The sequence below is a fragment of the Mus musculus genome, chromosome 8 (assembly GCF_000001635.26).
Source record: "Mus musculus strain C57BL/6J chromosome 8, GRCm38.p6 C57BL/6J".
NCBI classification, from domain to species: domain Eukaryota; kingdom Metazoa; phylum Chordata; class Mammalia; order Rodentia; family Muridae; genus Mus; species Mus musculus.
In genome coordinates, this window is record NC_000074.6 from 56,381,467 (window position 1) to 56,394,697 (window position 13,231).

Sequence of the window (13,231 nt, forward strand, 5' to 3'; positions counted from 1 at the left end):
ATCATGTAATTTGAATTTCACTTTTTGGAATAACTGTGTTAACTGAAATATTAAACCCTTCTCCCTTTTACACTCTCGTTTGCCTTAAACAGTTAAAATCATTGCCTATACATTAGCATCAAGGGTAAGTTAGTTCCTGAGATAAGGCTACACAAAATCGTCCTCATATAAAGTTGCCCTCTCACTGTGTACTGCCTGACTCTCCTTTACAAAGCTCTTTTCACACTAGAAATCATCTGAGACTCACTTCTCAGTAAGTAAGCTTATTGTGACTTCTAAGGTAAGAGCAGTAAAAGATGGCTTTTTGGTTGTTTTTGTTTTTCAATACCACTTCACTTTTTTTCTTCCTTCTGCAAATACAAGTTAATATGGAACAAAAATGGCTGTGATATGGAAGAGTATCATACCTCCCACTGACGAATCTTCTTTCTGCGCATTATGAGTGGCCAACATCCATGCCAATAGGACTGCCCCTCTTTTTCTAATGTGGACCACATAAGACAATGAATAGATGGCTAGAATTGGTTAAATTAAAGCCAAGCTCAGCAGCATCAGTTACCACCTAAGGGTATTAGTAGAGCCCAGAAGTAGGAGGCTAATATTACAGGATCAATTAACCGTATAGCTACCAGGCATCCTCAATTTATGACAACTTTCACAATAAGATCCTGGCAAATCCTATTTTTTTTTTTATTAAAGTAAACTTTGGCTGCCCATCTGACAAATACAGGGATCAATAATAATAAGAGTGATGCCATTTGCTATAGTATGGGGAATATAGAGTTTAATCTCTAGTTGGTGATAAAATTAACATTTCAGGAAAAGAAGCTAATAAACCTTGGGGGAAATGTAGTGAAAGTAAATGAATATGTTTATATCTTTCCTGATGACAGCAATAGCAAAGAAAACTAACAGAGAAATTGGTTCAAGAGAGTAGACTAATGCTCTGACAAACCTGACTGTGTTGGTTTTTGGAGTATTGTGGAAGTGCTTGGATTTTTAGGATAGAAAAGCCATCAAGTCCTTAAAACTTAATAATCTCTTCTTTGGGATCTTGGAAGTGAAGAATATTGAGAGCTATACAGACAATAGAGGCTGGGCACATGAAGTTAAAGAGGTTACCTGCCTCCAGATTCTTGCATTCAGTTTTTTCCCTGACCTCCTTCAATTAAAAACTAATATATAATACGAAATAATAAAAAACCCTGTCCATGACTGCTTTTGACACAGTGTTTATAACAATAGAAATCAAACAGACTACAAATGCCCATTCTAATAATCTTTCTGCTAAATGAAATGCTATTACATGTGCAATTTTTTTCATTAATTTTAATGGGAAAGGTTTTTAAAAAGTTCTTATATTAACCATATTCAATTCTCAAATATACAAAATAATATTTAATAAAAATCCTGGCATAGGGTTCCTTCTCGCCTTATTCCCACATTTATATTCCCTGGATGAAATATACACAGCCTTTATATGTTAATATGCCGTAAGCAGCACAATAGCTGGACAACTGCCTGCTTTCCATGCTGTTAGAATAGACTTTCCCATCGATAACTCCAAATCATCTCTCACTATTTACTATGTTCCATCTTGGCTGCTCTTAATCCAATTGGGCAACCCTCTGGGTCATGTTCTCTTGGCCCTGAACCCATGGCGGCCCTCCTTAATTCTCTCCTTCACCTTCTTATTATCCCATGGAGACTTTCAATCTCTCTCATTCCTGTGTTCTCTAGCACAGGAAACCTAACACACACCCATGTCTCTTGTCTCCAGCTATTAGCTACTGGCATCTTTATTTACCAGTCTGAATTAACTGGAGGAGGGTCCCTTGGTGTCTTACTGCAGACTCCAGATCTTGGAGGCCAGCACTTAACATTACAATAATCAGTAAAAGATAAAACCTCAACACCCAAATATTTTAGTTCATAGAAATCTATAATTTAACACTGAAAAATTAAAACAGCAACAACAGTGATCTGGCATAAAATCTCATGCAGGTGGGGGCTGAAGAGACTGCCCAGCAGGTAAGAACACCTGATTATTGATTTTGATACAATATTGGAACATAACAGTAGTAACAAAATCCGGGCATGGTGGTGCACGCCTTTAATCCCAGCACTTGGGAGGCAGAGGCAGGTGGACTTCTGAGTTTGAGGTCAGCCTGGTCTACAAAGTGAGTTCCAGGACAGTCAGAGCTACACAGAGAAACCCTGTCTCGAAAAACAAACAAACAAAAAACAAAACAAAAACAAAAAAACAAAACAAACAAACAAACAAAACAGTAGTAACAAACAAGATACTGACACGAGGATCATAGAGGAGGGAGCAGAGCCCAGATGAGTTTACAGCCAGCTTGTCTTAAAGTCAATCAACTACTGTGTTCTGCTCAGCAGGGCAGATTCAGAAACTGTTGAGGCATAGGGATAGCCTCCTTACTGACAAGATTTTGATGGAGAAAATACATGCAAGATTTCCTTATTCTTAGTCAGAAGATAAAGAATTGAGGCTGAGAGTTACAGTGCCTGATCTTCTTGGGTTGCCTGGGGAGAAATAGGGGCACAGAAATGCATGCATATGGAGGGAGATACATAAAGAAATATTCACCGACTGCTAATGTAACTTTATGGTGAAAAGTTTTAATTTCATTTTTACTTGTAGTACATAAACCCATATTGTTAAACAGTAAATTTATACTACTTCTATAATGCAAAAATGCCTCAGACCCTCTGGGCCCCTTTGTCTGTGTGGAACGGGTCTCTAGTCGTGGGTGGGCAAAGCGTTGGATGAATTGACAGACAGATACACACAGGAGAGGTTGTGTTGGATCTGAATGTATTTGTCAAGTTGAGCATCAGATTTTTTATACAGTAGACAATAAGGAAGTTGGGTGACATACCCGCAAGGTACAAATGAGGTAACCGGATGCTTAATGACTCTTACACAGAACAGAGGAATTAAAACGCAAAGACTGGCAGGAACTGGGCAATAAAATAACTGAGACAAAGTCAGCCCTATATAAGGTCAGCTATAGTCTTAGAAGCCAGGTGTGAGATCTTTTCACTCCTAGGGCAAGCGCTTTCACACCCAAGTCATGGTTCTAACTAGGGAGTACCTTTCTAGCTAACCATCTCACAAATAATGTAATACTCTAAAACCACGGCCCCATCTACTTCCTAAACCACTGTAAATTCCTGTATATAGGTGTAACTCAGCTATAATTCTAAGTATCTATTCTGGTTTCTCCTACGGTCAGAAACTTCTTTCTTCCTTGGTGATGGTAGATTCCTGTGAAGGGCAGTGACCTAACTTTTACTCAAAATGGTATTGTAATACCATGAGCAATACTGAATTCCAAGCCCAAGGTCTTGCTCAAGGACGTTTTTGGACTGTTGGAACACTGGCGGAAGGCTTTAGCTATGTCAGAATTCAATCTTAAAAGGCACTTATAATAGGATAATACTGAAAGAGAGCACGTGGATCCATACACCAAACTAACGCGGGAATGGAAAATTAATGTATGGGTTAGAGAGAATGCCAGACTCCAGGAACGAGTTTCTGTGAAACTCTTTTTGCTTCATGAGCAGCTTTTAGGCAACCCTGCCTGACAAGCTCACTCGACCGGAGTGCCGTGGCAGAAAAATCATGAAATGTATTGCATTTTGGAATATGTAAACAAAAAGCATTAACTTATGAAAGGGTTCATCATTAAGTCAAACATATCAAATTCCAACAGAGCCTGGACTACACAATGAGATCCTTTCTCAACACACACACACACACACACACACACACACACACATACACACACACACACATACACACATATACACACACACACACATACACACACACGCACATTTTTTTAATGTTAAGTTTGGCTCATGTCCACCATTGCATACACTAGCAAGATTTCGCTGAAAGGACCCAGTTATAGCTCTCTCTTGTGAGACTATGCCGGGGCCTAGCAAACACAGAAGTGGATGATCACAGTCAGCTATTGGATGGGTCACACGGCCCCTAATGGAGGAGCTAGAGAAATTACCCAAGGAGCTAAAGGGAACTGCAACCCTATAGGTGGAACAACAATATGAACTAACCAGTACCCGGGAGCTCTTGTCTTTAGCTGCATATGTATCAAAAGATGGCCTAGTCGGCCATCACTGCAAAAAGAGGCCCATTGGACTTGCAAACTTTATATGCCCCAGTACAGGGGAACGCCAGGGCCAAAAAGGGGGAGTGGGTGGGTAGGGGATTGGGGGGGTGGGTATGGGGGACCTTTGGGATAGCATTGAAAATGTAAATGAGGAAAATACCTAATAAAAAAAAAGAAAAAAAAGTTTGGCTCATGTCAATGAATTTAAAAACCTAAGGACTTTGTAATGATTAAAAATGATTTATTAGGTTGGCTAGCTGCAGGGCTAAAGTGCCTAGAAATTTAGTCTATTATAGTTTTGTTAGTTTGCATTATCTGTTGAACTATCAGTTTTTCAACATCTTATATCAATAGTTGAGGTTAACATTCAGAAAATGCTATATTCAAGGTATTATTCAAATATTAAATTTGTTCTAGCATATTTAATAGCCAGAAGTATCATAGTAAATAAAATCTATTTTCTTTTCTACTTTACACATTAAAAAATCTAGAAAAATTACATACAATAAATAATAGTGCAAGAGCAAAGATGAAAGCAAATCAGTTCCATAAATCACATTCTTAGTTGTACCTAATGCAACCATGCATTAATTAAGACTAAATAAGCACAAAAGAACTGTAGTGAAAATGGATGGTAGAAACTAAAGGAACTACATGTATGCTCAACCCCAGCCCACTCAAGCTTTTCCGGCAAATGGGATCATTTCATGACCATGTGAGTCCTTTGTTTAAACATGTTACTGAATCTTCATGGGAAGAGGTCACCTTTTAAGAAAAAGCCAGTGCTACACACACACACACACACACACACAGAGAGAGAGAGAGAGACACAGACAGACAGACAGACAGACAGACAGACAGAGAAAGAGAGAGAGACAGAGAGAGACAGAGACAGAGACAGAGAAAGAGAGAGTTATTTCTCAATCTATCTATGCCTATATTGTAAGTGATCCTGTCCACTTAGTTATCTCTAAATATTACCAACCTGTTTATAAGCAAAATCAGAAACTCGGAGTTATATCTACCATGCCCTGCTTGACGTTTCTTTTAAAATATACACCAGGCATCTTAATGTAAAGATTCCTAAACAGAGTCTTACAATTTTTTTCAAACTGACCCATTAAATAGTTGTCCTCTACTCAAAATAAATATTTTTTTCTTTTTCAATTCCTGAATCAAAACTCTTGAAAGCATTTTTTATTTCTCTTCTTCCATCAATTTACCAATAAATACCCATAATCTGCAACTTCTTATCATCATACTATCCACTACTGGTACAAGACACCATAATGCCTTCACAGTGATACTTTATAACTTTCTACTGGTTTCTATGATCCTGAATGTGTTTCTCCTTACCATGCCTCCTCCTCTAATATGAATACATATTTGTCTCATAAGAACCAACAAAATAATCCTAGTATACAAAATTAGATCATATCATTCCTTTACTTAAAATCATCCTGTACCTTCTTGTATTCATTGTGGTTTTATTGCTGTGAAATGACACCAGGACCACAGTAATTCTTAAAAATGAAAACATTTAATTTTGGCTGGTTTACTATTACAGAGGTTTAGTCCATTATTATCATGTCAGGAGGTATGAAGGCACACAGGCAGATGTGGTGATTGAGATGTAGCTTGGAGTTCTGCATCTGGATTGGCAGTCAGTAGAAAGAGAGAGTGACAATGCTCCTGACTTGAGTATCTGAAACCTCAAATCCCATCCCCAGTGACACACTTCCTCCAACAAGGCCACACCGAACCCAACAAAGCCACATCTTCTAATAGTATCTCTCCCTATTGGCCTATGAGAGCCATTTTCATCCAAACTACCATACCTTCCTATCTCAGGAGGAATATAAATTAAAGCCTTTACATATTACTTGACCTTTTTCCCTTACTGCTTTTAATATTCTATCTTTATTTGGTGTATTTGTTGTTCTGCTTATTATGTGTCAGGAGAAATTTCTTTTCTGGTCCAGTCTATTTGGAGTTCTGTAGTCTTCTTGTATGTTCATGGTCATCTCTTTCTTTAAGTTAGGGAAGTTTTCTTCTATAATTTTGTTGAAGATATTTACTGGCCCTTTAAATTGAAAATCTTCATTCTCACGATACCTATTATCCTTAGATTGGTCTTCTTATTGTGTCCTGGATTTCCTGGATGTTTTGAGTTAGAATCATTTTGCTGACAGGACCCTGATATTGCTATCTCTTGTGAGGCAATGCCAGTGGATAGTGTTACACAATCAGGATGAGTATACCTTCTTCAGTCAAGCCCTTCTAGAAAGACCTTTCCAGATACGCCCAGAGTATCTTTGGTAATTTAAATCCCGGCTCATTGGCAACAAAGGTTAACCATAATAACTCTATTTTTTTTAACCTAACACCCAACACATGGCATAAAAGCATAACACTCCATTTCTGATCCATAGATTTCATTTTTATCTCACAATGCAAATTATATCTCATCTCTAAATAGTTCCTGTTTTTAACAGTCTGATCCCTGTTCAAAAGCCTGAAGTTCAAAGTTTCCTTTGCTATGTAAGACAAACTCTTGAGTGTGAATCCTATAAAATCGAAAAACAAGTTATGTGCTTCAAATATTCAATATCACAGGAAACATTCCCATTCTTAATGGGAAGAATGGTGACATAGGGAAAGAGCAAATCACAACACAACCAAATTCCAAATGGACAAATAGCAAATCAATAGCTCCATGTTGTGCATACTATCCTAAACAGGCCCCATATCTGTCATACAATTTCCCTGTCCCAAATGATTTCATCTCACTGTGTGTATATAATTCTTTCCTCATCCTAAGATCTAGTCAGAATAATAGGTTTCCTATGCTTACTTCACAGTTGGATTTGCAAAACAAGTAGAAAAAGTCTGAATGCCTGGGTGAGTAATAAACCCTTTTGATGAATTGTTAATAACAAAACTATTCTTACAAACTGACCCCTAAACAGTTCTGTAGAGGATTGTTATCATTGTATGTAGCCTTGACATCATTCCTGATGATAAATTAGATTTTCTCATACCAGAGGCAGAGCACAGTCACCTTTGACACAGTTCTCAGTTCTCGGCCTCCTCCCAATCTCACAATGCAGTTGGTCCAGATTAACATCTTGTATAACTAACTGCTCCTGGTGAACACTTCCCTGTGGGTCACCTGGATGCAATTTCCTTTACTAATGCACTGACCCTCATAGTCAACCCACATGGACTGACTAAATAGTTTCAGTGATAATCTATCCGTCACAGATTAGTCCATGAAATGCAGTCTGGCTTTCTCTAAACTCCCAACACACAAAGAATCTGATGTTCATTGGTAAATCTAATATCCTAAACCAAGGTTCCTCAGCATCCCCTGTGGTTATATCTTCATAGTTGTGCTGGCTTACATGAGTATCGCTACTGGAAAACTGTTATCAGTGACATATGACTCCCCTGCCGTTTATATGTTGCTGCTAAATACCTCTACAAATTATTCTCCCATAGTATTTGTATACATAATTTGTTGGTTATTATTGAAAATGATAGAACAATTTATAGGACCCCAATATCAAATTTAATGTTACATAAAATAATTTTTTGCCTCTTAAAATCCCCTTTCAATAATTTCCTTAGTGTTCCTCTTTCTCCAAAAATCTACCGTTATTCAACATTATCTCTGTTTCTTTTTTTCGCCTGATCTTCCTCATATTACTGGAATGTTTCTAAACCCAATTATTTCAAAGCACAGTATATTAGCTTCCTCTTAAAATCAGCACATTTAAATTTTCCTATTATACTGAAAAATAGCTTTCCAAGCATTTGACAGAAATAATTAAGTGGAATGTGAAGCTGACTAAACCTTGGCTTCAAGAGACTTGAGCAGTTGTGGTATGGACAGCTGCCTAACACCAAATCTTTTTCAACTCTGCACCATAGGATGAAAAGAAGAATAAAACTCCATAAAAGTCTCCCTTTTGTTATAACAACAAAACAGAAACTATTACAATTTTAAGACTTGAAAGTAGAAAAGTAAGTATGAATTCCACATTGCTAAGTTTAAAATCACTCCACAATCATTTACACTAACAAGAAAGTTGTTGTTGTTGTTGTTGTTGTTGTTTTAATGCAGAAGAGATAATAAAGGAGAATGGATTTAAATCACTCCAGAAAAAGAAAGCTCAGAATCCTAGTAATAATGATGGTAACGGACTATTAGCCATTGATTACAGTAAGAACCTCATTAATTTATATACATGTAAATAAATAAAACACTACTATGTTATGAAAATATGTTACTATTTCTAGAAAAGTGACAACTAATAAATGTAATAGAATGGCTCAGGGAAGGCTGTAGAGGAGAAGGCAAAACCAGTATAAGTGGAATGGAGGAGAACAAGAAAACCATGCCTTCTAAATAATCATTATCAATGCTCGTATGAATTCACAGAGACAGAAGCAGCAGCCTAGGGCCTTCATGAGTCTGCACCAGGTCTTCTGTGCATATACTATGGCTTCCAGTTTAGTGTTATTATGGGATGGATGCCTGAGTGTGCAAACAAATGGGTCTCTGATCCTTGTATCTTCTCTGGGGCTCTTCTGTTTGTCTTCATCAATTCCGATATGATAGATTTTGTTTTCTTATTATGGTTGATTTTCTTATATTTTATTATTATCTCTTGGGAGTTTGTTTTATTATAATGAGAGACACAAAGGGAGCAGATCTGAATAGAAAGGAAGGTTTGGAAGAACTGGGCAGAGTAAAGGAAGAAAAAAAAACATAACCACGGTATATTATGTGAGAAAAGAACTTATTTCCAATGTAAAAAAAAAAGAATAAATAAATAGATAAAAATTAAATCAAGAAAAATCACCACCTTGGTTATGATAAAAAGTGGTCTGAGCAGAAATAATCAATATATACTTAAATGAAAAGATGAACCTTCTAAGGAGAAAATCATTTACAAGACTTCAGCATGGAGAAATTATTAACTACTAATGAGAAAATAAAACATGATTACAAAGGAGGACCATCCTAGGGAAATGACTACAGCTAAAATTAGCAGTGGGACAAGGCACCTTCATTGTGTGTCTTTCTGTGCTGTGCTACAAATACAATCTCACATCTGCTTCCAATCTTAATTGCCTGACTTGAATTTAATAAGAATAAAACGAAGAACATTCTAGAAAAATTCCAGTATTCCTCAAAACTTCCCCATCTATGAGTAAAGCAATTCCAGAGTAAAAGAAGCTCGTGAGCCATGACAGTTACACTCAGTTCTTTCTATTGAATTTACTTTCAGGCCAGGAAAATACAACCTCAAAGATGCACACCATTACTTGGATAACTAACAAAATTTTAATATGGGCCCTGGAGGACACAACGCAAGAACGGTATGTTCCTTTTGTCTTAGTCATTTTGTGGGTTATTCAAGACAATGTCTTTGCTCTGAGGAAATGTACACTGATCATTTAAAGTCTTCAACTACTTTCAAAAAGTAAAAATATATTTACGAGAAGCATAAATGAGGTAGGAAAATTTAAAAATGTCATCAACTACTGGTGAGAGCAGTTACACTAATCGCTGCACTTTCTCTGCAAATTTCTCTGAAATTAATATCAATCCAAAAATGTTCATAAATTCTTACCCTATTATAATGGGAATAAAATTCCTGATCATTTTTCCCATTTAAAAAATATAAATCTCTGAAGTCAGACAACAAGAAACAAAAACGTGTGAAGCTTTCTCACAGACCCTTAAGAAACTCCACTTATGAAAGAAACAAATTATAGTTGACTAAGTCAATATTTTATTTTTAAGGCAAATTAGTTCATATATATTCACTAATATAAAGTTATCTTTAAATGTGGTGCCCATTTTTATATATAAAGGTGTTCCAATATTATCAAAAGATTTACAGTTATGTAAAACAGGTTCAAACACATTTGAGTAAGTTTCTATCTGATCAAATACTTGGTTTTACTGATCTGTCTACTACTAACCGACATTAGGATCCTTTATTTATCACCTTAATAGAGAGGAATCATAACTATGAGCTGAGCACATGCATAGTTTAAGGAAGTAACTAGAGAAATGACACTTACTAATTTTTGCCTTTAAAAACTTCAGAGATCTAATTCTCTCCTCATTCATTTATAGACGATGTATCAAACTAGGAAATGAATTTGTCTAACCTCACACAGATTGTAATTGACAGAGACTTACATTTCAATATTGGTTAAACAGATCAGAAAGGTTGAATATTTTCCAAAATTTTATATAGTATGCAACACATCTAGCATCATTAGTAAATGAATACATTTTATTTGAGGATTATGCCACAGTTCCCAGGAGAGACCTATTCAAAATCATCAATTAGTAGACTTACTTTCTAGGGTAAGTTTATATGAACGTGATATTGGAATCTGTCCTTGAAATCTTTGAAAATAATTTTCAAGTATACTTTGTTATTGTGGAAGGATATATGTGTAAAAAATATACATAAGCAATATTTTGTAATTAAACAAATGCCTTCAAATCTCTTACTAAGGATGTCCAAATTTTGAAGTTTAAATTTTTATTTTATTTTAACAAAAGAAAATCACAGTCAAAGATACATAAATATCAAGTTTTTTCACATAATCTCTTTTGAAATACTGTTAAGTTAATTTTCATGTGGAGTTGCATAAAGGTACCTATCTAAACATTTCCTTAGCCACCACTTACAGGACTATTGTTAACACGTGAGCCTGACTCAGACTATGACATTCTCAAATAATATAAATCTTGTAACTCATTGCATCAAGAAATATGAGAATACTACATTACCTACAAATCATTCATGTAACTCGGATTATCTTATACATATTCCAATTCTGCAAAGACCAATAGCCAAATATTTATTTAGAATCATTTATTCTGGTGAAATGTATAATTTTTGTTAAATACATACATTAGATGTCAGACTCAACAGAAAAGCAAACAGACATACAGTATTAATTGATCTCCCAATGGCAAACTTCACATAACAAAGAAAAAATCAAAGCAGTCAACAGTTTTATCTCTCAAGTATGTAAAATAGTAAATTCAATTTTTTCGTCTCCATGGATTACATGTTTTGAAATAAATAACACTTCTGAAGGAATTTTGTTTCTTCTTGTCTTCTGTCCTAGAAAATGTTGGCAAATTGCCAAACCAGAGAGATTCCAAAAACTAGAAACACAACTTATCATTGCCATGCAGGCTTTAGCGTGCAGTCATTTCAATGATTCATACATTACACTGCCCACAAAACTAGAAAAGCATGTTTTATGAAATAGAATTTGACCAAAATCTAAGGGCCCATCTCAATAGAATGATATTTGATTTCTTATAGAAGTTTTCTCCTCTGCCTTCCTCTCTCCTGCTAAGGACTCTGGCTTTAGATTTGAGCTGAGAGTTATGAGCAAAATGTTGCCTGCCTGGAGAAAAGTTTTGGTGGTAATCCAGTGGCTTCTAGGTGATTCTAAATAAGAATCCACCTAAGTACATGTGTATCTGGTTCATCATAGTCATCTGGAAAATCATCCTAAACCTAGAAGTACTTTGAGAACATTTATCCTCTTTCGTTTTTTGTGTGTACATGTATGTGGGAGTTTGGCTATATGGTTTATCTGCTTGGTGTATGTGCTACAGTGTGCTTACTTAGGCCAGAGAAGGGTGTTGACTATCATGTTTTTCTCTTTCTCTCCCTGCTTTCTCCATCTCTCTTCCCTCCCTCTGTTCTCTCCTCGATCCTTTGAGAGACCAGATTTTTCAGGTTTAGACATGTCTTAAAGAACCTGACCTAAGGTTGAACTCAAGTTATCTAATAGGCCAGCACCTAGCACCAGCTAAGAGGTTCTTCCCCAACAATCTACATTTCTAGGTTATGAGTCTGTCCCATTTTGTACTTCTTAACAACTACCAATCAAGAGAAAAGCAGAACTTAAGTTTATGGTTTGGCTACCAGAACCAGCCAATTACGTTAAAGGCTGTAATGGCACCCCAGCCAGATGTATGCCAGGCTAAATACACCCTTCTTGTCTCTATAAATGCTTGCCTAAAACTAGGCTCAGGGTTCTGCCTTTACATCCTGCTGTGTCAGGAACAGTAGAGGGCCCAAGCTCAAAGTTGTAAGAAATGTGATTGCATTGGAATCCATTCCTTGGTGGTCTTTTGGAGTTCACAAACATTTTTTGGCACAACACTCTCTTTCCTTAAAACAGTGTTTCTTCCTGAGCCTAGAGGTGGACTGGTAGACAGTAAGCCTCAGCCATTCCTCTGTCCCCTTTTGTCTCCTGCAAAGCTGGAGTTATATGTATGTATAAGTTTACCTAACTTTGTACATGGTGCTGGGGATTGAAACCCAGGTCCTCATGCCAGGGTAACAAACACTCTTACTCACTGGGTCATTCCCCCAACCCAAAAGCACTTTATGAATATTTCAGTGTGAATATGCAATGCCCTCCAAAAGCTTATATGATGAAGACTCAGTCCCTAACAAGTGAAGTTAAGAAGAGACAGTTTGAGACATTAAGAGTGAGGAACCTGAGCTGGTGGAAATAGGTCAGTAAGATTCTCTTGACAGATATGTTCTGGCCATATTCTCTTTTGTGCTTTCTGGTTTCTGACCACTAGAAATTGTACTGCCTGTCACTCACCATAAATTCCTTCTTTGCCTTAGGCCCAAGGGAACAGGAGCATGCAATCACATACTGAAATCTCAGATCATGATACAAGCCAAATCCTTGTCCCTTTAAAGAAGACTTTTCTCAGTGACTTTGTCACAGCAATGGAAAATTGACTAACAAATTGAAGATGTAGACCTTTATATTTTATCAAAGAAAGGGGACAACTGAAACAATTTCATGAACCATGGAAAGATCATTTTAATAGTTTTGTATTTTTTTAAAAACAAGGGTTATAGTAAAATCAAGTCTTTAATGATTTACTTTTAAAAGTTAATGTCTCCCTTATAAGTAATAGTAGCATCTATGCATGACACACCTATTCCAACAGGTTCACACCTTCTAATAGTGCCACTCCTTATGCAGAA